The sequence below is a fragment of the Helianthus annuus genome, chromosome 8, assembly GCF_002127325.2.
Source record: "Helianthus annuus cultivar XRQ/B chromosome 8, HanXRQr2.0-SUNRISE, whole genome shotgun sequence".
Classification (NCBI taxonomy): Eukaryota; Viridiplantae; Streptophyta; class Magnoliopsida; order Asterales; family Asteraceae; genus Helianthus; species Helianthus annuus.
The window spans coordinates 137413803-137438776 of NC_035440.2; positions in this window are offsets into that span (position 1 = coordinate 137413803).

Sequence of the window (24974 nt, forward strand, 5' to 3'; positions counted from 1 at the left end):
TTTTCATTCCTATCCACCAGAAATTATTTCTTAAATCTTGGTACATTTTATTGTTTCCAGGGTGCATTGTATACTTAGATTTATGGGCTTCTTCTAAAATCTTATTTCTTAAATTTCCCTGCTTAGGTACCCAAATCCTCTTTTTGTGGAATCTCCAAATTCCATCAGTTCCTTGCTCCAATTCTTTTATTCGTCCTTTCATTTCTTCAGCATCATCCTTGATTGCTGTGGCTTGAACATTCTTCAGTTGTTCCATTAGATCTAATTGTAAATTTAATATAAGAGCACGAACTCGCTTTTGCTTTTCATGATATTTACGACTTAAGGCATCTGCAACTACATTTGCCTTTCCCTCGTGATATTGAATATCACAGTCGTAGTCGCTTAGAATTTCCATTCATCTTCTTTGCCTCATGTTTAATTCTTTTTGTCCAAATATGTATCTTAAGCTTTTATGATCTGTATAAACAGTAAACTTACTTCCATACAGATAATGTCTCCAAATCTTTAGGGCAAAAATTACCGCTCCCAATTCTAAGTCGTGAGTTGTATAGTTTTCTTCGTGCTTTTTCAATTGCCTGGAGGCATACGCAATTACCTTTTTGCATTGCATTAACACACATCCTAATCCTAGTTTAGAAGCATCGCAGTAGACTTCAAAATCTTCTGTTCCTTCTAGTAATGCTGAGATTGGGGCGTTTGTTAACTTTTGCTTTAAAGTCCTAAAGGCCTCCTCCTGCCTGGATCCCCATTCAAATTTTACGGCTTTACAGGTTAGCTTAGTTAATGGTACGACTATCTTAGAAAAATCCTTAATGAATCGCCTATAATATCCGGCCAGTCCTAGAAAACTTCTAACTTCTGTAGCCGATTGCGGGGTCTTCCATTTAGTGATCGCTTCTATTTTGGAGGGATCTACGTGAATACCTTCGTGATTCACCATATGACCCAAAAATTGTACTTCTTGGAGCCAAAATTCACATTTTGAGAATTTGGCGTAAAGCTTCTCCTTTCTTAACAAAGTTAAGAGTACATGCAGATGTTCACAATGTTCGTCCTGACTCTTGGAATAAATAAGTATATCATCGATGAAAACGATTACAAATTTATCCAAATACGGTTTACAGATTCTATTCATCATGTCCATGAATGCTGCAGGGGCATTTGTTAATCAGAAGGGCATGATTGTAAACTCGTAATGTCCATACCTAGTTCTGAAAGCAGTTTTAGGTATGTCTTCCTCTTGTACCTTCAATTGATGGTATCCGGAGCGCAAATCTATCTTAGAAAAATATCTAGCTCCTTGCAATTGATCAAAAAGATCATCAATCCTAGGTAGTGGGTATCGATTCTTAATTGTAACCTTATTTAATTCCATATTATCGATACACATTCTCATTGACCCATCCTTCTTCTTTACAAACAATACTGGAGCTCCCCACGGAGAGGAACTTGGTTGTATAAACCCTTTGCTTAGTAATTCATCTAACTGTCTCTTTAATTCTAGCATTTCAGTGGGTGCTAACCGATAAGGTGCCTTGGCTATCGGTATAGTTCCTGGAATTAGATGAATTCTAAATTCTACTTCTCTATCGGGTGGCAAGCCTGGTAGGTCTTCCGGAAAGACATCCAGATATACTAATACTATTGGAATGTCCTTAAGTTCCTTACTTTTGGTATTAACAACTACCGAAACCATATATGCTATTCCTTGTTTTCTTGAATAACTGGCCAACTTCATTACTGAAATGAATTTCAGTGGTTTTTGTGGCTTATCACCGGTAATCATTATTACTTCTCCTGTGGGTGCATGGATTTCTATGGAATTTTTATCACAGAGAATTCGAGCATGGTTGGCTATTAACCAATCCATTCCTAACACCACATCGAATCCGGCTAAATTCATAGGTAACAGGTTTGCAGAAATTTTATGGCCTAAGAGTTCCATCTTTCCTTCTCGCAATACCTTATCTATTTTAAGAGTATTACCATCTGCCGTTTCGACTGTAAAAATTTGCCTAAGGTTGGTTAAGGGTAAATTAAGAGCTTGGCAGAATGAAGTATTTATAAAACTTTGGTTTGCACCAGAGTTAAATAATACTTTCGCATAAACATTGTGAACTAAGAACGTACCAGCTATGACGTCAGGAATTAGTTCGGCTTCCTGCGTAGTCAATTGAAAGGCTCTTGCGTTCTTTTTAGTAGTTCCTTCTGCAGGTTTCGCCTTGGTATCTGCTGGTTTAACTAATTTTGGGCAGTCTGGCCTGAAATGCCCAACTTCTCCACAGTTATAGCAGACTGTTGTTTTCTTCTTCCTGCAGTCTTCCCCTTGATGTCCTGGAGTTTTGCAGAAGTTACAGTACCCTTTGCATTTTCCAAAATGCTTCCTTTTGCAGGTACCGCAAAATGGAACAGTGGAAGATCGCCCGGTTCCTCTTTTCCTGAAATTACTACTATTACCCACACGAAATCCTTGGGTAATCTTTTGGGCCACTTCCTTCTATTTTCTTCTCGCGTGCGCACCAGTCTGTCAGTCAAGGTGTTGGCTAATTCCACCGCATCGTCAGTCGTGGGGGTCTAGCAGCCTTGACAATGTCGCGAATCTTGCTAATCAACCCCCAAATGTAGCGAGAAATAAGTATCGGCTCTGGCGATGCCAGGGTTGGCACAATTCTCGCATACTCAAAGAATTTTGAAGTATACCCTTGACAGTCAACATCCACCATTCGGTGGTTCAGGAATTTATTTGCCATTTGTTCTTTTTCATATTCGGGACAGAATTTTCTTTCTATTAATTGCCTAAATTCTTCCCAACTTATGGCATAGGTCATGTCACTTCCCTTGGCTTGCAATACCGTGTTCCACCATTCTAATGCTTCTTCCTTGAAAAGGTGAGAAGCATACATAACTTTATCCTCCTCGACACATTTACTTATCTTGATTACTGCCTCTGTTTTCTCCAACCAACGTAGTGCCGCAGTCGCCCCTTCATTGCCTGCGAACTCAACAGGTTTACAGGCAAGGAATTCCTTATAAGTGCAACCAGGTGTTGCAGCTTTCATTCTTTTGTGTACTGGGGCTTGAATTCCATTATTATTGTTACCACCTCCATTGATACTATTACTGGAAGTATCGTCGCGCGTACGTTTACTAGGGTGAGCTTGCGAAGGCTCAGCAGGACTTTTTACCACAGCGACTATTGCTGGAATAGCATTAACTATTCCCTGAGCAACGATGTTTTCTATGTCTTGCCGGTTTAAGAAGTGATCCTCGTTATTGTGTTCCGATTGATTAACTTCATTAACTGGTTCATTAACCGCGTGTTCCATCTGAATGTGTATCAATCACAAACTATTATTTAGTACAAACATTTTGGTACACTGTACAACCAAACTTTATTTAAAATAGCAAACACAACAACCTTATATATCTATTACAACTTACAACTGAAATACTGTTATCTAATTTTGGCTATGACGATCATGCTCCGCATTTATTCTATCTTCTTTTATTTATTTATCTAACTTCCATGGTTGGTCTAGGTTTGGCAGTTTATCTTAAATAAGGATCGAGATTTACTGCTGTAGTGGCTAACATATAGAGATCTGACCATTTTTCATCTAATTCATCTTCCCACGGCGTGTTTTTTCCTATTTCCTAAGTCTCTTTATTGACTATTACTTCTTTTGAATTGGACGTCCCTATTTTCTCGTGGTTTTTTCTAATAATCCAATTTCTTTTCTTGGTAGTAAGTGGGTTCTCATAATGTGCCTTACGAATAAATATTCCTTCATTAGTATTTACTGAATATCTTGAGGAATTCGATTGAGATGAGGTTCCCTTATCCTTTTGAGCACTATCTAGTTGATGATAAATGTCCGAAAGCTTTTGCTTACCCATACTGTAAATTAACAAGTCGTTAAATAAAATGAAAAGATCAACAGAGAAACACATAATCATACAAACATGTACAGCTAAAACTGTCAACCTTGCGCCTATCCGATTTTATATATTTTATATTATATTATGCATCCGTACACACTGATTTTCTTACAATGTTTTATTTTTAAGTTATTTTACAAGATTTATATTTTACTTTTATTATTATTATACACTACAACCACACCACCCCATGTAATCCCTGTTAGCTGGCAATTCAGTAACGACGTTCCCTCTCATCGTACTTCCAGGAGATCTGCTCTCCCATTTCCCGAATCCTATTTCCAGCATCCACTAGCTCCTCGCCATAATGACGGAGTTCAGCTAAATTTTCATTGCTCATTGGTGGGTTTGGTGCAGGTTCCAGGTCGAACTGAGGGAAGAAAGTATTAGGGTTATTCATTAGGTTCTGAAATTGCCAGTCGGCAGTCCACCATTCTTCCAGAGCTCCTGGTAGAGGTCTAGGGTGAACAATAGGGTCTGGAATGGCAGGTTCTAGGTTAACAGGAAGTAGGGATTCAACTGGGTAATTAAAGAGAGTTTCATCGGCAAGTCCGATGATGTCGCCAAGTGCTAGTTTACAGTCCAACTCTTCCTCCCAAGACAGCATTTCCTGGTTTTTCCTGGAACTCTCCCCAGTCTCTATTCCTTTTCCCTTATCTTTTGGGTCTTCCTTTTTCATAGTTTTCTGTGTTGCTGGCTTTTTCCTGCGTACACGCCTCCAGCCTACCCACCTATGCCTCTTTTTCACTACTTTTGGTTTCTCTTGTGATTGGGCTTTGAACACCATAGGCTCCTCCACATCCGCCTGGTAACCAGTAGTAGTACTAGGGGTATCCATATCTGTGCTATGGATAGAGAAATTTTGAAAGGCTTCTGATAGTTCGTTCATGCTGTTAGCACACACGAAGACGCACACAATCCTAAATAAAAATTTTGAAAACCAAGAATTTCACAAAATCACAGAATGGCAATCAGATAAATTAAGTATTTCTAAATACTTAATTGGCTTAAACCAGTGGCTCTGATACCACCTTTTTCTGTCACGGCCCTCGCGCTCGGTTTGTCCCGGTCCAGGAGCCGCGGGACAGAAACCTGTGGTACAACGGAAGTCTAGCAGGATCGTTTTAACTTGAAAATGCCCGAGTATTATTTTATTTCATAATTCAGGATAAAACCCCGTAATTTACAATAGAGGAATTTCAAAAGAATTCCCTTATTTTACAAAACATGTTTATTTATTTATTTGAGCCACTACTTCAAGCTTGGGAGTGCTCCGTAGCACTTTTCCTTGATTCACAGCAGGTCACCTGAAACATGTTTTAAAAATATTTTGTCAGTGGGGAAATACTGGTGAGTCACTCCGTTTGATGAAATGACCCATAGCTATAATTTACAGCATAAGAGCGATTACAATGGCTTCTATCTTCTTTTTATCTGGCGCCGTGTCACCTCCTGGTGATGATGGTCATACCACTATTGGGTCCTTTCACCCAAGTAGTGATGATTATCACTGTTAGGATTTATTAGCCTAACAGTGAGAAATTAGTAATGTGCACAATACCCCACTAGCCAGTGATTCAAGATAACCACGACTTAATCCCTGTAATTATAACTTTTGAAAATAATTTGGAGTATTGTAAAACACTGTTGATAAAAAGAGAATGACTCACATTGCAAATTTATACGGACAGGGTTTAACCTACTGATAAGCCTGATAACCTAATTCAAATCACAATGCACATCAACTAGGTGAGTAACTAATACAGCATTTACGACAACTCACGAGATATAACCCTCACAACGAATGACAAAGTGCAATACTAAACATCCATCGAATTCACGACGAATGACAAAGTATAACCCTAATGTGGGCAACACTTAAACATCCATTGGATAGTTTCAATCGATCGGATATTGAACCGTAGCAGCGATCGAGTTAATACCCGGTATCGTGGCAGCACCTCTCTATGTGAAATTATAGTTTTGATCAACAATACTTCGTTTTTGATCAAAGTTTACGACACAGGGGAACTGCTCATGATCCAAGCTATTTATAGCTTAAATGGGCTCTCGCGGTGTGACAACTGTCAAATTTTCATGCATCTGTACCTTTAATTAATATTTATTTATGCTTAATGACTGTGCTTAACTACAACTGTTGATTTAAATGCTTTCTGATTTCTGTTACATACATACATATGCATCACATTTCATACTGTCACTCCATTTATTTCACGCAAACTTTAGTGACAAACTTGATTCACAAAGCACAGTTAGCACACTGAGCGGATGACCCAGAAAACATGCTGACAATGCCAGCACTTAGACAGACAATGTCTTTGAGGCCAGTACGAGCTAGAGACAGGGTACTACACTAGGGTAGTGTGTAGGGAAGTGAGAACCATAAAACTGCGTCACTAGGTGATAGCTATAGTGCCGGGAAGTGCCTAAAACACACTCTAAATGCAGAATTCTGCATCTACTAACAAAATTCAGCATTTAAAATGCTAGTAATGTGCCAAAAATATGGCAGAATGGCCCTGTATACTTTCCTAAGTGCCGGGAATTAATTGTGACACAAAAAGTATTATAAAAGACACTTTGCGGATTAATTAAGCACCTTAGCGGAACAGTAACAAACCGATCAACCAGACACTACCCGGAACACAAAAATATTGTCAAACACATTGTTTTTATTTTTCTGAGCTAGTTAGGGTCCCCGAACACCCTAACACACTATATATTTAATAACACACCATAAACCACTGTTGGTACATGTTTTGTGACAACAACTTAATAGTTTGTTTATTTAGTCTTTTGGATATTTTGTATTGGGCTTAGCATATTGGTTAGGGAGTTATTTCTGTGTAATGGGCTTGGAGAATGGCCTAGCCCATGTTCAAAGCTTGTCCTATCAATACAAGGCTTGGCATTAGGGTTTAGGGTAGACATTTTGGAAATATAGAGAGAAATCTACAGAGAGTGGCTGAGAGATTTCTTGTAGGTCTTGAATTGATTGTAAACTTCGTGTTGGATAATCAATAGAAGACCGGATTGAAAGTGTATCGTGTTCTTGATTCTTGTTCTACTGGTTTTCTGTGAAATCTGATCTAGGGGATTCCGCACTCTAGGTTAGATCGACGATTCTATTTCGATCCGCACGGGTTAGGGGACCTACAATTGGTATTAGAGCATTCAGCTCTTGTTTGGCTTGGTTCAGAATCGTTTCTGCAGAAATCTGGGTTTTTGGACGCGTTTTTGAGGCTGTTCTTGAGTTCTGCTGCTGATTTCGGATAGAATACAAGGATTTCGGATACAAATCTTGCATTTTGGATTGAAATCAAGAATTTCGCATCAGTTTCGAACAAGAAATCAGTCATTTCGGATAAACAACATCAATTTCGGATAAAACATCATCAATTTCGGATCCATTTCTGATCAAACAGTTGCATTTCGAATTGAGGGATTTCATTTCGGACCAGAATTCAACTATTTCGGATCAAACTGTTGAATTTCGGATTGTTAACTGGCATTTCGGATCAAACAGTAGGATTTCGGACCATTTCTGACTAAAAGGGGTTCATTTCGGATCAAAGGTGTTTGATTTCGGATCTGATAGTATCATTTCGGACCAGACTAGTTTACTTCGGACTAGGAGGTGTTCATTTCGGATAATCATTGCTATTTCGGACAATTTCGGAAGTGGTGGAATTTTTCTCGGCTTGTGTAAGAAAAATTTCACTGTTTCGTGTTTAGGAAAATATCCGTAACTCATCTCAGGAAACCGTTTGCACCGTTGGGATCCTTGGAATCATAATTTCGAGACGATTCTAACGGTATAATTTGGTAAAAACAGTTTTCAGAAAAAATTTTGTACGGTTTTATCAGTTCGCTTACGGTAAAAGCTCGACAAGTACCAGTAGAGAAGTTAGATTTAGATTTTGACACAGGTTACCAAAATTCATTTAAACTTTTACACTGCGTGATGGCTAAGAAGGATAATGGAAGTGAGGTTGCTAAGAATTGGCCAAAGCTTGTAAATGTGAAAGATTATGCTGACTGGAAAGAGAAGTTTGAGTTGTTTATGAAGAGTGAGGATTTCAGAATGTGGTGTTGTATGATTGATGGATATGTTGCTCCTACACGTCGTGTGGAAGGAAGAGTTAAGGTGATTTCTTATGAGAATATGGATGAATCTGAGAGACAGGTGGTTGATGCTGAGAAAAGAGCTTTAGCAGTGATCAAGAAATCCTTACCTGAAGGCATTAAGCATACCTTCAAGAACTATGGGAATTCTAGAGATCTGTGGGAAGCTTAGGAAAAACGTTATCAGATTCCTTCAAGAATGAATACATGTGAGCAAACATTGGTAGTTGAGCTTGCAACCATGAAGATTGGAGAGGAAGCTGCTGAGGAAGAAGAGAAGAAGGAAGCAGATGAGGAGAATCCTGAAAAGAAGGGTGCAGAAGTTTCAAAGGGCTTGACGGATGTGAATGGACTTAAATCAGAGGTGAAGATATCATCAGAATCTGTAAGTCATACATGTCATAATTGCACTGAACTACAAGGTAAAGTTGACAGACTATCGGAGCAAAACAAAACTCTCTTAGCTGATTTGGAAAGCCGAAAAGAGTTAAATGTTCTTTTGATTAAAAGAGAGTCAAATGGTTTAGATAAACTCAAATCAAATGAACAGGAAATTAGCAGTTTAACAAGCAAAGTCAATGAACTGTTACAGGTCATTGATTTAGCTCATGAAACTGTGAAAGAAAAGACTAACGAGCTTTCAGAAAAGTGCACAGAATTGGCTGATGCACAGGCCAAAATTGTAGAACTTCAGGGGAAGTTAGACAATTTTGGGAATTCTTCGTTAGTCAAGACTCATAATCAAAAAGGTTTAAAAAGGAGTAATGATAAAACAGGGGTGGGGTATACTAAAGCTTCATCTTTTGGAAATCAAGACTACTCATTTTTACCAACTGAAGATGAGCTAACTGATTTTGTAACCACTGCACAAGTAGTAGTGGATCTGATAGTTGTGGACTTGCCAAATAGTCCAGATTCTTTGAAAGAATCTGTTGGGTCTAACAGTACACCTCATAAAGTGGATGAGGACACTGAAGACAAAAAGGCCAACACATTTAAAAAGGGATCAAATAAAAAGAAAAATTATAAGAAAGGATCCTATTTTAAATGTCACAACAAAGGGCATGTGGCGATTTGTTGTCCTTTGAAGAAAGGTAAACAAAAGGTTGATGAGGTTAAAGACGAGAATCAGGTTGGGTCAAGCAATAGTGTAAAAATAAGTTGTCAGACAAAGAAACCTGAATTTCAATCTAAACCTTCAACTTCAAAAAGATTTGATAGACCAAGAAGTATTTCTACGCAATTTAGTCATTATAATGGTAAATCAAATCATTTTCAAAGTCAAAATAAAAATTTTAGATATCAAAATCGTTACCAAAGTGCTGGTAATCGAAATTTTCAACAAAGAAATGGACATAGGAGTTTCGGTAATTCAAATGTTAAACAACATCTAAAATTTTTCCAGAATTCATGGTATGCTAATGGTAGAAGAAGGTATCAAGATAATAATTTCAAAAGGTCAGGAAATACGAAAGGTTATTGGAACTCCCACAATCAACGACCTAATGGAAATTATCAATCTTGTTCAACAATGGGGAAGCAATCCAAGACTCCAGTGAGGAGTGATGGATATTGGATGGATGTTCCTGTAATGGATGAATATGGAAAACCCAAGACTGTCAGGGCTTGGGTTCTAAAGTCTAACTGAGTTGTTGAGTGAATTCAGGATGACCAAGAAGGACTGTTGATGTGTTCGACAGTGGTTATTCCTGTAAAGCATCTGAGGTGAATAGTCGGTTAACTTGGGTAACGAACTATTTTACTTCTGTGATTATTTTGATTATTTTAAGCTTTAGGCGTGAAAAACTTTTGTCAGATTTAAAGTGGGAGTCTGTTTGTGTTTAAATTTGTGTTTTTAAAACTTACTCCATAAAAACAAAAATTTGGGGGGAGAAATTCCTCTAAGACAAAAAGAGTTTAGATAGTGCGTGTGTTTAGGGGGAGTAAGTTGTAAAATTTTAAAAATGAAAAACATAAAAAAATAGAAAATCAAAAATGAGTTTTCATGGTGTGAAAAAGAAGAAATGATAGTACATCGGCAAGTTAGACTGTCTCACTCAAACTGATTTAAATTGCTTAAGTGTGATAGCAGTTTCATCATATGATGTACCAGTAGGCAAAAGCATGAAATAATCAACTTACCAATGTGATATAAACCTAAATGCACTGAGTATGAGTGGGGAACACATCAGTTGTGTATGGTTTAATGACCTTAATTCTTGCGTTGATAGATTGCCAAAATCTGAAGTTTTGGGTCTTTATACTGTTATTTCATCCGGGGATATCAGGGGTGTCCTTCTGCTGCATCCAGATACATGCTGACCTAGACACACCCAGGATATCTTAAAAGAGCTAAAAATGCCAAAACCCTGAAAATGAAGAAGCTCTCATAGAGAGTCATTCAATAAGTGCAAAATGCATAATTCGTACCAAAAATGGTATTTGTCTTAGCCCTCGTTAGATATTTTGGTCTCTTTGCTGTATGGAAGCACTGACCTGTTCACCAATTATCTAAACGTTGAAAAACAAAATGGATGAATTCAGTATACTCACCTACTACGATGAATTTTTGTGCATACCTTGATCGCGGGGGTACATCCTGAAGTGGGACACGCTCATATTTCGGTATAATAATATTACCTTAACGTATCATACGGTAATGGTACTTGAAATGTTCATGCATTTTGTTTAAGTGGATAAACATACTGGTAATCGTCTTGAACTGCTTTTCACAAAAATTAAATAAAGAATTATCTAAATGTGTGAAACAGTTTGATTTTGCTGATATGATCTTCTTGCACATGATACTCACAAAAAGAAGTATTGTAAATATTTTTCAGTTTAGTTTTGTTAGTTTAGTTTGTGTTGAGAAATATCAAAAATACCAAAAAGATTTTCCTTTTAAAAGTTCTCCCATTTTGAACTGACAAGTAGTTGTTTTTGCAAACAAAGATAAAATATTGTTTTATCTTTAACTGTGAAAAAGGCTAATGGTTTTTTGAGATACTTGCTTGTGTTTCTAAACAGATTGATGCGGTTATCAACATGAAGTGCAGAATACAAGTGAAGTGCAGATTGAGAGTGAAGTGAAGATTTGTGAAGATGCATGGTAGGATCCTTCTACTACTTTGTAGAGAAAGAGATATGGAAGATTTGAAGATACTTGCTTAACCAAAGATTGCTAGTTCACTGGTCTACAACGAATGAAAGTTTTGGTGATTGGAAGCATCAGCTAAGGGGGAGTTTGTTGATGTCAGAAGTTGTGTAGCTGACGCTATCCAAAGACCAAAATACTGCAAGATGTTTGAAGACAAAGTTACACTATGAAGCTATTGTCAAGGGGGAGTTTGTTGGTGCATGTTTTGTGACAACAGCTTAATAGTTTGCTTATTTAGTGTGTGGATATTTTGTATTGGGCTTAGCATATTGGTTAGGGAGTTATTTCTGTGTAATGGGCTTGGAGAATGGCCTAGCCCAAACCAAAGCCCATGTGCAAAGCTTGTCCTATAAATACAAGGCTTGGCATTAGGGTTTAGGGTAGACATTTTGGAAACATAGAGAGAAATCTACAGAGAGTGGCTGAGAGATTTCTTGTGGGTCTTGAATTGATTGTAAACTTCGTGTTGGATAATCAATAGAAGACCGGATTGAAAGTGTATCGTGTTCTTGATTCTTGTTCTACTCGTTTTCTGTGAAATCTGATCTAGGGGATTCCGCACTCTAGGTTAGATCGACAATTCTGTTTCGATCCGCACGGGTTAGGGGGCCTACAACCACTAAATATTCTAATTATTTCCTAACTAGATTGTGACAAATCATTTGCAACCCAACTAAACTAGAACCCCCCCCCCCAACCGGTTATGGACCAAGTGGGACACCCTTGATTTTTCTTGAATAATTTAAGTGATATGTTAAGTACTATAGAGACACTTTGACCATTAGACAATGGAGAGTTGGAGGATTATAAGATGAACCTTGAGTCTTGAACTATCATTCTTATCCAATACACAACACACTCAAACATTCTCTCCCTCTCTTCCCATGGTTCGGCCGAGAACCATCACCCCCATCATCAACATCATTTGATCACTTTCATCCATTTCACTAGTATACAAAGGTGTTAAAGTGCATCCAACGGAGCTCGGTGTGTTCGGAAGTTGAAGGACCTCCCTTATCTTCTTTTATCCACCACATTTCTTCACTTGAACTCCCCTAGCCTTGAGCTAGTGGTAAGTCTCTTAGATCCATTCATTTTACATCCTATGAAAGTGGTTAAAGTATGATTCATGATGTTAAACTTATGAACTCTAAAGATCATAACTTAAAGCATGAACATAAAAGCTTTACATAAAGGTCATGAGATGAAAGAGGATAATACATGATAAATCTGAATTAAATAAACAAAAACCTGCTGTAAATGACTTATGGCCTAATGTTAATCGTATTAGAAAGTATGGCGATCGTAAGTGTACATTTTAGTGGCGTTTAGACCATAAAAAGCATGCTGATTTGCATTTTCAGCCACCTTCAACTGGCTGTAAACAGATCATTCTAAATCGAAAAACTGATTTTCTGAAGTCTAAATTGTATATTTTCGAAAAACTGATCAAATGGCACTGGAATCGTAATTTTTCGAGGTCGGTTACTATTTTTAAAGACCCATTTTGTAACTGCAGCTAAAGCTGAGTTTTCACTGCAGTAAATGGGTGATATGTTTTTAGTCATAACTTTAAATCTATGTTAAATCAGCTCACGAGAATTGTATTGTAGGTGAACACTGACGTCGTAGTAATTCTCCCACTGGAATTTCGTCAAACGGACTTACGATAAATATTAGATGAATTATTTCGTAGACTGCAATCAGAAAGTGACAAATCTGATTGCAGTCCGGTAAATAAATTTTGGTAAAATATTGGTAATGAACTGGACCCCGATATTTCTACACAATAATATTTGGATCGTGTAAGACATCCTGTAAAAATTTGGGAATTTTTGGGATAAGATAACTATTTTATTAAAATGCCCGAAAACAGCCCGGTTTTGTATATTAAAACTGAAATGATATAAGTAGTATTTTGCATATCTAAATGTCGGGTTAGTTATCTGAGAACGATCTAACGTGTTATATGTTAAAGAAAATGATATGCTATTTAGCATGAGCACCTCCATTTACAAAGGAGACTATGGCGAAATTTTCCGAAAATCCTAACACTTAGTAAATATTTTTCTGAACAAGTGTTACAAGTATATTTTGTAACTTGTGTTTCAAATATAAATTTCGCCATAAGTTTTGTTACTAAATACAAAGTATCGGAGGTTGGTTTTCTTGTGAATAAAAATGGGTAAATATGTATTTAGAATATGTATTTTATACTAAGACACTTGTGTGATCATTTGTATATTTTGTGAACTAGTTATATTATTTTAGGGTAGAATAATATAACTTACAAAATACCATGGGAATTACAACTCCAAAATAATACCAAATTGCAAGGAATAAAATACTTAAGTTACACACGTAATATTGTGAAACCGAACAAGAAAACGTAACTTATGAAATATTCCGGGATATACCATTACACTATATTTTTGGTAAAATATTAATTTGGAAACGAAGGAAGTAAAAATATATTATTTTTGGGAAAAATATATATATTTTGGCATACGTTATTTTTGACAAATAAGTTATATATTTTCTAAGTGAGACTTGAAAATATATTGTTTTTGGAAATATATATTGGGAATATATTGGTATATTTTAATGGGAATAATGCACTGGAATACGACGCCAATACATGGCTAAAGACACACATACAAAAATACGTATACACAAAGTATCAGATACCCCATCCTTGGGAAGGAAATGCGAATACAATTACATGAGGAGTATTACTACAAAAATATTGTTTAATAAATTATTCCAAAAAATCAAGTTAAAATATCTATTATTTTAACAACTAATAATATAACTTGGAATAATGATGAATACACTTGGAAACGTAACTCAAAGGCACTAATTAATACTAGTCAAGGCACGACCCGCTCGTCTAATAAGACCATAATACATTGTAGGTAGTCGTGTACACCAGAGGACACTTCGAGTTACATTGGATACGAAGACGCAAAACAGTGAGTTCATGTCCCCCTTTTCCTTTAACTGTTTTCAGTTTTACAAGTTCGGGGGTGAAATACATGTTACATACTGTTTACAAACGCTTTAAACATGGTATGATTAGCTAAGGAATTTACTGCTAGATCACGTGAATGGGTAGGCTATTATCGTAAGACCATTAATCCTTGTATAAGGACCGAGGGGCATGAGTGATAGATCTATTGGGTGTTGCGAGCCCCACCCATGGGCCGGTGAGTTGGCCGCATGTGGTGACTATGTCGTTCCGCCGAAGGGGCCGGTACGAAATACGCATACAGGTTTGAGTGCTTCCTAGGCCATGTCACTTATTAATGTATTAGCTACACATTAATTGATCTGTTTTCCTTACTGCTACATACCAGGAACATACATTTATACATGCATACTTTAAAGGCTTATTCATACACACACACATGAACTCGCTCAACTTTTGTTGATGTTTTTCAAACTACATGTATTTCAGGAAATTAAGTATGGATCTGGCGGGCATTGGAATTTCAAGTCATGTTAAACATAAAGATGTCATCCATGGTCTTTGGGTTTGGTCAGTGTGTCTTACTCCTAGACGAGACACGTCTTCCAAACTTTGATTACAACTAATATCTTTTGACGCGTCCTTAGCGAATTTTTACACATTTCATATGGTTTGTAAAACTTAAATTTGAAGTCTACGTTTTAGACTGTGTTGTTATGTTTTAAACTCATTTTATGGATGACAAATCTTTGGTTTTCTTCATATAGTTGTTTGATATGGTTGAATGCAATGATAACAAGAAAGTCACACCATAATCACGCTTCCGCAAAAGTCAGGGTGTGACACGCAGCCCGCGTAAGCCACAAGCTAAACCTTACGCGGCCCGCGAGGGGCACCTAATCGTAGATTAGGGCTAGCGTGTCATACCTAGGGCTGCCACGTGTTCGACACATGGCATGTTGGCAGATCCGGAGACTCAATGAGTTGTCGCGGCCCGCGTAAACATCTCTTATGGTTTACGCGGCCCGCGTGAAACCCATTTTTCTTGATTTCTTGGTTTTTCATGCATGTTAGGGTTTTAGGGGTCTGGATTTTCACTTGTAGATCGCTTAGGGACATTTTTGGAGGTCCTTACACAATGGTTATAGGGAATTAGGTTATATTAGTAATTCTTTGACCTAGACTATAACTTTCTAGGACCCTAACACAAGTTTACTTGTGTTTAGATCTTAAAACAATACCCGTCACCTATCCTTAGTGATTACCAAAACTGGAACACAATTTCCAAAATGATTTTGAAATCAATCATCTATCCTTAGATGATTTCTTTGGGCCTCATGCCTTCCAAATTTTCAAAATCTCGTCAAAGTTTTGGGTCTAAATAATGTGAACATGTGCAAACTGGAAGAGTGAATGCCTGTACCCTGAGTTTTCTATCTAAGGCTAGAGTGTTCGTACAAATCCGCAGTATCGGACAACTCACTCTTACCTGGGAACTCTTGGGGTGAGTGTTCACTTATAGGCGAGCATGTCTTCGGTGATACATTATTATGACTCATTTACTTTGATTTGTCACTGTGTGTTGTTTGTTTGCTTTGTGGTAACAAACAAATGACCACCATCCTTGCTTTTTGTCGATTTTATTATTATCTAATTTTTCATCACATCATCTCACTCGTTTTCTCTCATTTTTCCTCTTTTAGAATGCCTCCTCGACGTAACGTTCAGCAACCTGATGCCGAACGGGCAGCTATTATAGCACAACAGATGGCTGCTATGCTACCGAATCTCATAACTCAAATAAACCAAGCCACCAATAACAATAATGCACCTGCTCCGTGCAATTTCAAAAATTTTAACTCGGCTAAACCGCTCAAGTTCAGTGGTTCTGAAGGAGCAACTGGGCTCCTACAGTGGTTTGAGAGTATTGAGAGCACATTTCGCCATGTTCAGTGTCTGAACAACCGTAAGGTCGAGTTTGCCTCAAGTGTGTTCCAAAAGAGGGCTCTTACCTGGTGGAATAGAGTAATGAGAGATAGGGGTGCTGATGTTGCTTTGGGTCAAACATGGGAGGAACTTAGAGCTCTCATGATGAGAGAATTTTGTCCTCGTCACGAGCAGAGGGCATTAGAAAATGAGTTCCATGATCTAAAGCAAGACAGTGGTGAACACCGGGCTTATACAGACAGATATGAGGAGTTAAGCTTGCTCTGTCCTACAATGGTCACGCCTTTGGATAAGGCTATTGAGAAGTACATAGACGGTTTGCCAGATCCTGTTCAGGATATTGTCACTGGCAGCAACCCGACTTCTGTCCGACAGGCCATTAAGCAAGCTGCTACCCTTACTGAGTCGCAAGTCAAAAAGGGTAAACTCCACAGGAAAGGTGACAAGAAGAAAAAACAGTCTGATAACGCCACTGAGAAAAAGGGCAAGAATGCTGCTGAGTCTTCAAAGAAATCTGGGAAGCGTAAGGCTTCCAAGAATTTCGCTGTCACAGCTCAAGCTAATCAGGCAGCACAGAATCATGCTGCACAACCTGCTGCCAAGAGGCAGTATGCTGGTAATGCACCCCTGTGCAACAGATGTAATAGCCACCATCAGCCACAGTTGCAGTGTCGCATCTGCACAAATTGTGGCAAGTCTGCTCATCTTGTGAACACCTGCCGTTTTGCTCCTAACCAAAATCAGGCAGCTCAAAACCAAGCTGTGCAAAACCCTGCCCAGAATCCTGCACGACCTCATTTTCCACCTGGTTTGTGTTACAATTGTGGGGATCTGACCCACTACAGAAACAACTGCCCGAGGTTGGCAAATGCGAATCAAGCACAGGCTCGTGGTAGAGCTTTCAATCTTAATGCAAATGAGGCTCGCGTAGGTAACAAAGTGGTGAACGGTGCGTTCCTTGTTAACAACCATCTTGCTTCTGTTCTATTTGATTCGGGTGCCGATAAGAGTTTTGTGTCCTTAGCATTTGAGCCTTTGCTTGCGATGACTAGAACAAAACTAGGAAAGCCCTTGACAGTAGAAGTAGCTAGTGGTGATCCTATTGTACTCGACTCCGTTCTTCGAAATTGCCAGTTGAATCTCAATAACCATCTTTTCCCTATTGACCTCACGCCGATGCAACTCGGGAGCTTTGATGTTATAGTAGGAATGGATTGGTTATCCAAGTACCATGCTGAGGAGGTATGTTTTGAGAAGTTGGTTCGTATACCGCTATCGACTGGTGAAATCTTAGAAGTTCGTGGGGAGAAACCCGTCAGTGGTCTTAAACTCATGTCTTGTACCCAAGCCCACAAATACCTACGAAAGAACTATGTTGCTTTCTTGGCACATGTCGTAGAGGAGAAAGGCAAGGGTAAGACTATCCAAGATATCCCTATTGTTCGGGATTATCCTGAGGTACTTCCTGAAGAATTACCTGGTTTACCTCCTGTACGCCAAGTTGAGTTTCACATCGATCTTGTACCTGGTGCTAACCCTATTGCTAAGTCACCTTATCGTCTTGCACCGTCTGAGATGCAAGAGTTGTCTAAGCAGCTTCAGGAGCTTTCTGACAAGGGATTCATTCGTCCGAGCTTTTCCCCTTGGGGCGCTCCTGTCCTATTTGTGAAAAAGAAAGATGGATCATTCAGGATGTGTATCGATTACCGTGATCTTAATAAGCTTACCATCAAGAATCGATATCCCCTACCTCGCATTAATGATCTCTTTGATCAGCTACAGGGTGCTACTTGCTTTTCGAAGATTAATCTTTGTTCTGGGTATCATCAACTTCGAGTGATCGAAGAAGATATTCCCAAGACAGCTTTTCGTACCAGATATGGTCATTATGAGTTTACTGTTATGCCCTTCGGTTTAACAAATGCTCCTGCTGTTTTCATGGACTTGATGGATAGGGTTTGTAAGCCTTATTTGGACAAGTTCATCATTGTTTTCATTAATGACATTTTGATCTATTCTAAGACTCGAGCTGCTCATGAGCAACATCTTCGTCTTACTATGGAGCTCCTAAAGAAAGAGCAACTTTTTGCCAAGTTCTCCAAGTGCGAATTCTGGCTTAAGGAAGTTCAATTTTTGGGGCAAATCGTCAACGAACAAGGTATTCATGTAGATCCCGCCAAAATCAGTGCGATTAAGGATTGGGATACACCTACTACTCCTACCGAGGTTCGTTCATTTCTTGGTCTCGCGGGTTATTACCGCTGTTTCATTAAAAACTTCTCCAAGATTGCGGTTCCTCTCACTGCATTAACTCAGAAGAATAAACCTTTTGAGTGGGGATCCAAACAGGAAGAAGCTTTTCAGACCTTGAAACAGAAACTCTGCAATGCACCTATTCTATCTTTGCCCGAGGGTAATGACGATTTTGTTATGTATTGTGATGCATCCAATTTAGGCCTTGGCTGCGTTCTTATGCAAAGAAACAAAGTCATAGCTTATGCATCAAGACAGCTGAAAGTGCACGAGAAAAACTACACCACTCATGATCTTGAGTTAGGTGCAGTAGTCTTTGCTCTCAAAATCTGGAGACACTACCTTTATGGTACAAAGTGCGTAGTTATTACTGACCACAAGAGTCTCCAGCACATCTTCAATCGGAAAGAACTTAACATGAGGCAACGACGTTGGGTTGAACTTCTAAACGACTACGATTGCGAAATTCGCTACCATCCTGGTAAGGCGAATGTCGTGGCTGACACATTAAGTCGTAAGGAACGTGTCAAGCTTCACTGTGTTCAGGTTCGATCTGACATTCAAACCCGCATAATTCAAGCTCAACATACTTGTGTTACATAAGACTTGATGGGTAAAGAATTACCGTGTCATACTAAACCTAAGCTTGAACTGAGAGACTTTTGGATTTTCTATTTCATGGGTCGTTTATGGGTCCCAAGTATAGACGATCTTCGCACCTTGCTTATGGATGAAGCTCATAAGTCTCATTATTCTATTCATCCTGGTGCAGACAAAATGTATAAGGATCTTCAAACCCAGTATTGGTGGCCGGGTATGAAGAAAGACATTGCCTTATATGTTTCCAAATGCCTTACTTGTCTTAAGGTTAAGGCAGAACACCAACATACCTCTGGATTATTGGAGCAACCAGAGATTCCGGTTTGGAAATGGGAAAACATTGCTATGGCTCTCATTACCAAGTTACCGCGCACTAAAAGAGGTTATGATGCCATTTGGGTCATCATTGATCGTCTAACAAAGTCAGCACATTTCTTGCCGATCCGTGAGGATTACTCTGCTGACAAGCTTGCCAAGTTATACGTTGATGAGATTGTATCTCGACATGATGTTCCTTTGAACATTATATCTGACAGAGATGCTCGATTCTCGTCTCACTTTTGGAGAACCATGCAATTTTCCATGGGTACCCAACTTAATTTGAGCACAACATACCATCCGCAGACAGATGGTCAATCTGAGAGAACAATCCAGACACTGGAGGATATGCTTAGAGCATGTGTGATTGACTTTGGTGGTAGTTGGGATTCGCATCTTCCATTGATCGAATTCTCCTACAATAATAGTTATCACTCTAGCATCAACATGGCTCCTTTTGAAGCTTTATACGGTCGAAAATGTCGTTCACCGGTCTGCTGGAATGAGATAGGTGAAGCTCAGCTTACTGGACCCGATCTCATTCTAGAGACTACAGATAAGGTCAAGAAGATTCGTGATAACCTTTAGACAGCTAGAAGCCGTCAAAAGAGTTAGGCGGATCGACGACGCAAGCCCTTAGAATTTCAAGTCGGTGATCACGTCCTACTCAAGGTGTCTCCTTGGAAAGGTGTGATTAGATTTGGAAAGAAAGGAAAACTTGCACCACGCTATGTTGGACCATTCAAGATCGTTGAAAGAATCGGAAAAGTAGCCTACAGATTAGAGCTACCTCCTGAACTTGGAAATGTTCATCCGACTTTCCACGTGTCCAATCTCAAAAAGTGTTTAGCTGATGAGAACCTCCACATACCACTTGATGAAATTCGTGTTGATAACACGATGCATTTTGTTGAGAAACCTGTGGAAATAATGGACCGTGAAGTCAAGAAACTTAAACGCAAGCGCATTCCTATTGTCAAAGTTCGCTGGAAATCTAAACATGGCCCAGAGTTTACTTGGGAACGTGAAGATCAGATGAAAGCGAAATATCCGCATCTATTCTCACAAGTTTCCTCTAAATAAATTTCGGGACGAAATTTCCTGAAGTAGGGGAGACTGTGACATCTGTGCTTGTGTAATCATTGTACAGACTCTGAACAATTCAATATTAACAAAACAATGCATTTTGATCCCAATGTTTGTCATTTATGTTTGATGTTATGCACATGTTGATTTTTGATCGATTTTTATACTCTATATTGCTCTCTAGGAAGTTATACGCGAACTGGTGCGTAAACGTAATCAGTTTAATGCGACAAACACTCCAGAACCCGCAACATAAGCATAACATACCTTAAATAACCTTTGCATAACTTAGAAATAAGTTTTGAAGGCTTTGGTATGGCAAAAACAAGTTTATTCGCTCTCAGGGACTATTTGCGTCAACTTGCAAAAGCCTGCCGTTTCGTAAGGAAACGTACAGTCCAGAACATGATCATAAGTTAAACATACCATATATAACCTAAACATAGCTTAGAAATAAGCTTTGATAGGTTCGGTGTGCGAAAATATGCTTATTTGATCTTACAGGGACTAAAAGTGTCAAAAACGGTGTAAGTTTGCATTTTCGCGCATATCTTACGTTCTGGCCACATCTGGACATCCAAAATTTTTGTACACACTAAAATATTTTTATTTTAGTGATCGGCATGCAAAAATTCCATTCGTCGCTTAATTTGGTTCATTTTCGCGTCCGTTTGAGTTTTGTCGTAATTTAACGAATAACGCGATCGTACGACCAAACGAACCGACATCCAAGAGTTTTCTGAGCATATTTTGAGTCCTCTAAACTTTCATAACCTTGTAGAGCCTTGAAAATGGCTTAACGGGGGTCAAAAGTGCTTGAAATGGACTTACGTGCATGTAGGGACCAAGGCTGCCATTTTAAGAAAGTTGCTGGTCTGCTGGCTGCTTGCTGTAGGATCGTTATTGACGATCAATTGAGTCAATCAGAGCTAAACACCACTGTTTATGCAGCGGAAATACACAAACAGCTTGAATCAAAGTAGAATAGAGTAGAAACAGAATGCTGATTACTTTAAACACGTTTTCTCATTAAACTTTCTCAGAAAAATTCGGCAGCAGTTTGGCTACACGATCGACATTCGGTTACAAAATGAGAAAACACACTGACTATATATAGGAGGGGTGATTTCGCTCCTAATGACACATTTTCATTTCAGGCGAAATCACATTGTTGTGATTTCGCTCCAAATGACAACATGTCATTATGAGCGAAATCAAAACATAACATTTCACAACTTTCAAACAGCCCCCTAATCTTTACATAATTAGCAAATATGAACCCTAGACCCTATACAAGATCAACTAAGACTAAGACGCAGGCTTTAGACATTCGTGCACCAACAAACTCCCCCTTGGATACAGCCGCAGTCTTCAGTCTTCTCTAGTCTTCAGAGTGACTTAAACGTTTCTTCACGATGCATAGGCTTTTTCCTCAGCAAATTCCTAAGCCTGTCATTATCTTTCTTCCTTTTCTTCTCTTCCTCAGCTTGTATGTTCATCCATTTTCCTCGATTTTCTTCACGTTTTCTACGTTCACGTTCAGCTTTCCTCTTTTCTTTTTCCTCGAGTGACCACCAGGATGACTTCCATTTACTTTCAGAATTTTGTGCTTTCTAAAAGCAAAGAAATACAACTTGTTGAAACTGCATCGCTTGCTCACGGTCTTCAGATTGAAAATGGATCTTGTTTATGAATAGACATTCAATATCTTTCGCTGAGCAATTCACTAACCACATCGGGTCATACACATGTATCTCCCTGATCTCACTTCCAGCTCTATAGGTAATAACGGCCTCTGCCGAGATGTAACTATAAACCCAGCCCAAAAAATCCTTTGTAGAAATCCTGCTCCATCTTTGGCACAGGAATATTCTTCATCGTCCTCGGCCTTTTAACGTTAAGAATAGTTTCAACAACCCAGTCACTAGATCCACCCTTGTAACTCTCTTAGGATAATGTGGCTTCCAGTGTCGGAAATCTTTCAACGATTCAAACTTTATATACCCCCACATCGGAATATCATTTTGTCGAACCGGATAGCCTAAAGTTCTCACTTTTGACAACTCTTCAACGTCCCACCATGGTAATGACATAATGTCATATAGACGTTCAAAGTACTGCACTCTATACTCCCTTCTTATCGCATATGCATTAACATGAGGCAGGAAACCCCAGCTAATGATGTCACTAAGTGAAATGCTTCGATCTCTTTAATAGTACTTCAACGACCTTTTAAACTTTCTTTCATGACTGTCTTTAAACCACTTCTGCCGTTCTTCTTTTTGCATATCTTTGGGAGTACCATCAAAATTCTTGTCTTTCAACATCCCTGACACTTTCCTTCTCAACTCTTCTCGATTCTCTTCAGTAAAGAATTCCATCAATGTAGGATATTGAGAAGTGTCTTCACTAACATTTTCATCATCAGTCCAATCTTCCACTTCAACCCTGTCATACATGTCAGCATCCTCTACATACCTATACTCGTACTAGGGTTGGTGGTTGATGTCGAATGCATTTAACTCTTCTTCAAAATCAAATTTAAAATTAGGATCCACCATACGTGTCATTTCTTTAATCTTTTCCAATGTATACGTATGAAAGTGTTCTCCTTCTTCTCTATAAGTATCCAATCTCAAAACCATCTTTTCAACATGTTCAACGTTTTTCATTGGAAGCTTCAGTTACTTTAATTCTGTAGGATCGAATGTTGACCTGAACGAGTCGTTCAGAGGTTAACTCTTGCAATTCAGATGCGGAAAAATAAGAAATGCAAGTAGATATAGCTTGTTCTTCCTCCTAACTGTTTGTTTTACTGATTTGAAACGATTTACAGCTTGATCTTCACACCGGCAGAGCTTCGGCGTGGAATACTATGAATCACTTATGAGGATCGCTCAAGACACACCTATATATAGTGTTCTGGGTCCGCCCATGTGGACATGTGACCCATGAGCGGTCCAGGTATGTCTATATAAGCGGCCCATATGACAAATAAGCGGTCCAGGCCTCTAATGACCCTATGAGCGACCCTAACTCCTAAAACCTATACAGACTCCCGTTTTCTCGTATTTCGTGCCCTATGCTATACAATACAATGTAAGACCTGATCCTAGACACCTAGACGGAATCAACAGATGTAGTGCACCAACAGACTCCCCCTCAGATGTTGATGGAGTCGTCAACCCACCTTGACTTCAAAGCTGTGTCTTCACATCTTCAGTCTTGATCAGTCTCTGGGCTTTCTCTTTCTCTCAATCTTCAGACTCCCCCTCTCGATTTACTGGCATTCTTTTGTTCTTCAGTAACATCTTTAGGATCTTTGTCTGGCTTTAAAACACTCTAATTTTCTTGATCAGATCTCTTGATTCCTTAAGTTCATCAGCATCAACAGTTGTCATGATCTTTAGAATCATAATCTGATCTTCACAAGCTTTTAGAATCTATCAATCTGACTCTAACAAGCATCTTCAGAATTGATTTCAGGATTGAAACTAGGCTCTCCTTTAACAGAAATCTTTTAGAAATCGAAAATTGGTTACCTGCACAATCTTAACCCAGAAATAAATTTTCTAGATTCATCACATATCAAAAACCTGTGCACCAACACATGACTCCCTCTCAATTAATTTATGATGAACCACTTGAAGAAGGTTAGAATTAATGAAAATAATTAGATTTACACAATCACTCCCCCTTAAATTCTGCTCATCATGTTTAGCACTCGGAATTTTGAAAATCAGTTTTTCAACATCAGTTGTCGAAAATCTTTTTGACTTTTTCAAAAATTAAGCTAAAACACACACAAAATCTTTTTGGATTTTCTGAGAAATATTTTCTGACACCACTTGAAAACAAAATTATACAGAAATATAATATTTACAGACAATATTTTTTGTGAGTTCGTGCAAGAGGATCATATCAATTTATGAGACAAATCACCAACACCGTTAAGCTCGATTTCATTTTAAGTTTTAAACAATTTACCTAGATTGTCAGTATGTTTGTCCTCTTAAATTCTCAACACAAATTTCAATCGATTCGAGATACAATATTAATGTTTTAGAGACTTAAACTTAATTGTGTATCACTCCACTTGAATATACTCCCGTATCCAGATCCCAAATATTCAGTCTTACAGGTGAATATACCACAGCTGATATCTGTAAAGGGGTTAAATGCGAAACCGTGAGAGCTCAGGTCAGAACTTCCGTTCAGCAGAGAGATGACGGCTCGACTTTTGGTGGGTCCCCTTTAGAGGATCTTTTTGCATTTCAACAGCAACGACTATCAATTTTATTGTTTCATCAGCATGCTAAGGGCGAAGCTTATGTTTCAAAGCTTTAGCAGAAAGTATTATCCGGAGACTAGGTCAGTACTTCCATACAGCAGAAGTCCCGGGATAATACCCCAGATATCACTGAGCATAAAGACCTAGTATCTCAGAATATGGGACCTTTCAAACAAGATTTCGGGGGTTACCCATATATTTAAGAATAGTTACCCACGAATCAAGCAAGTTTGAATTAGGTTTATATCTCGTTTCAGTTTACTAAA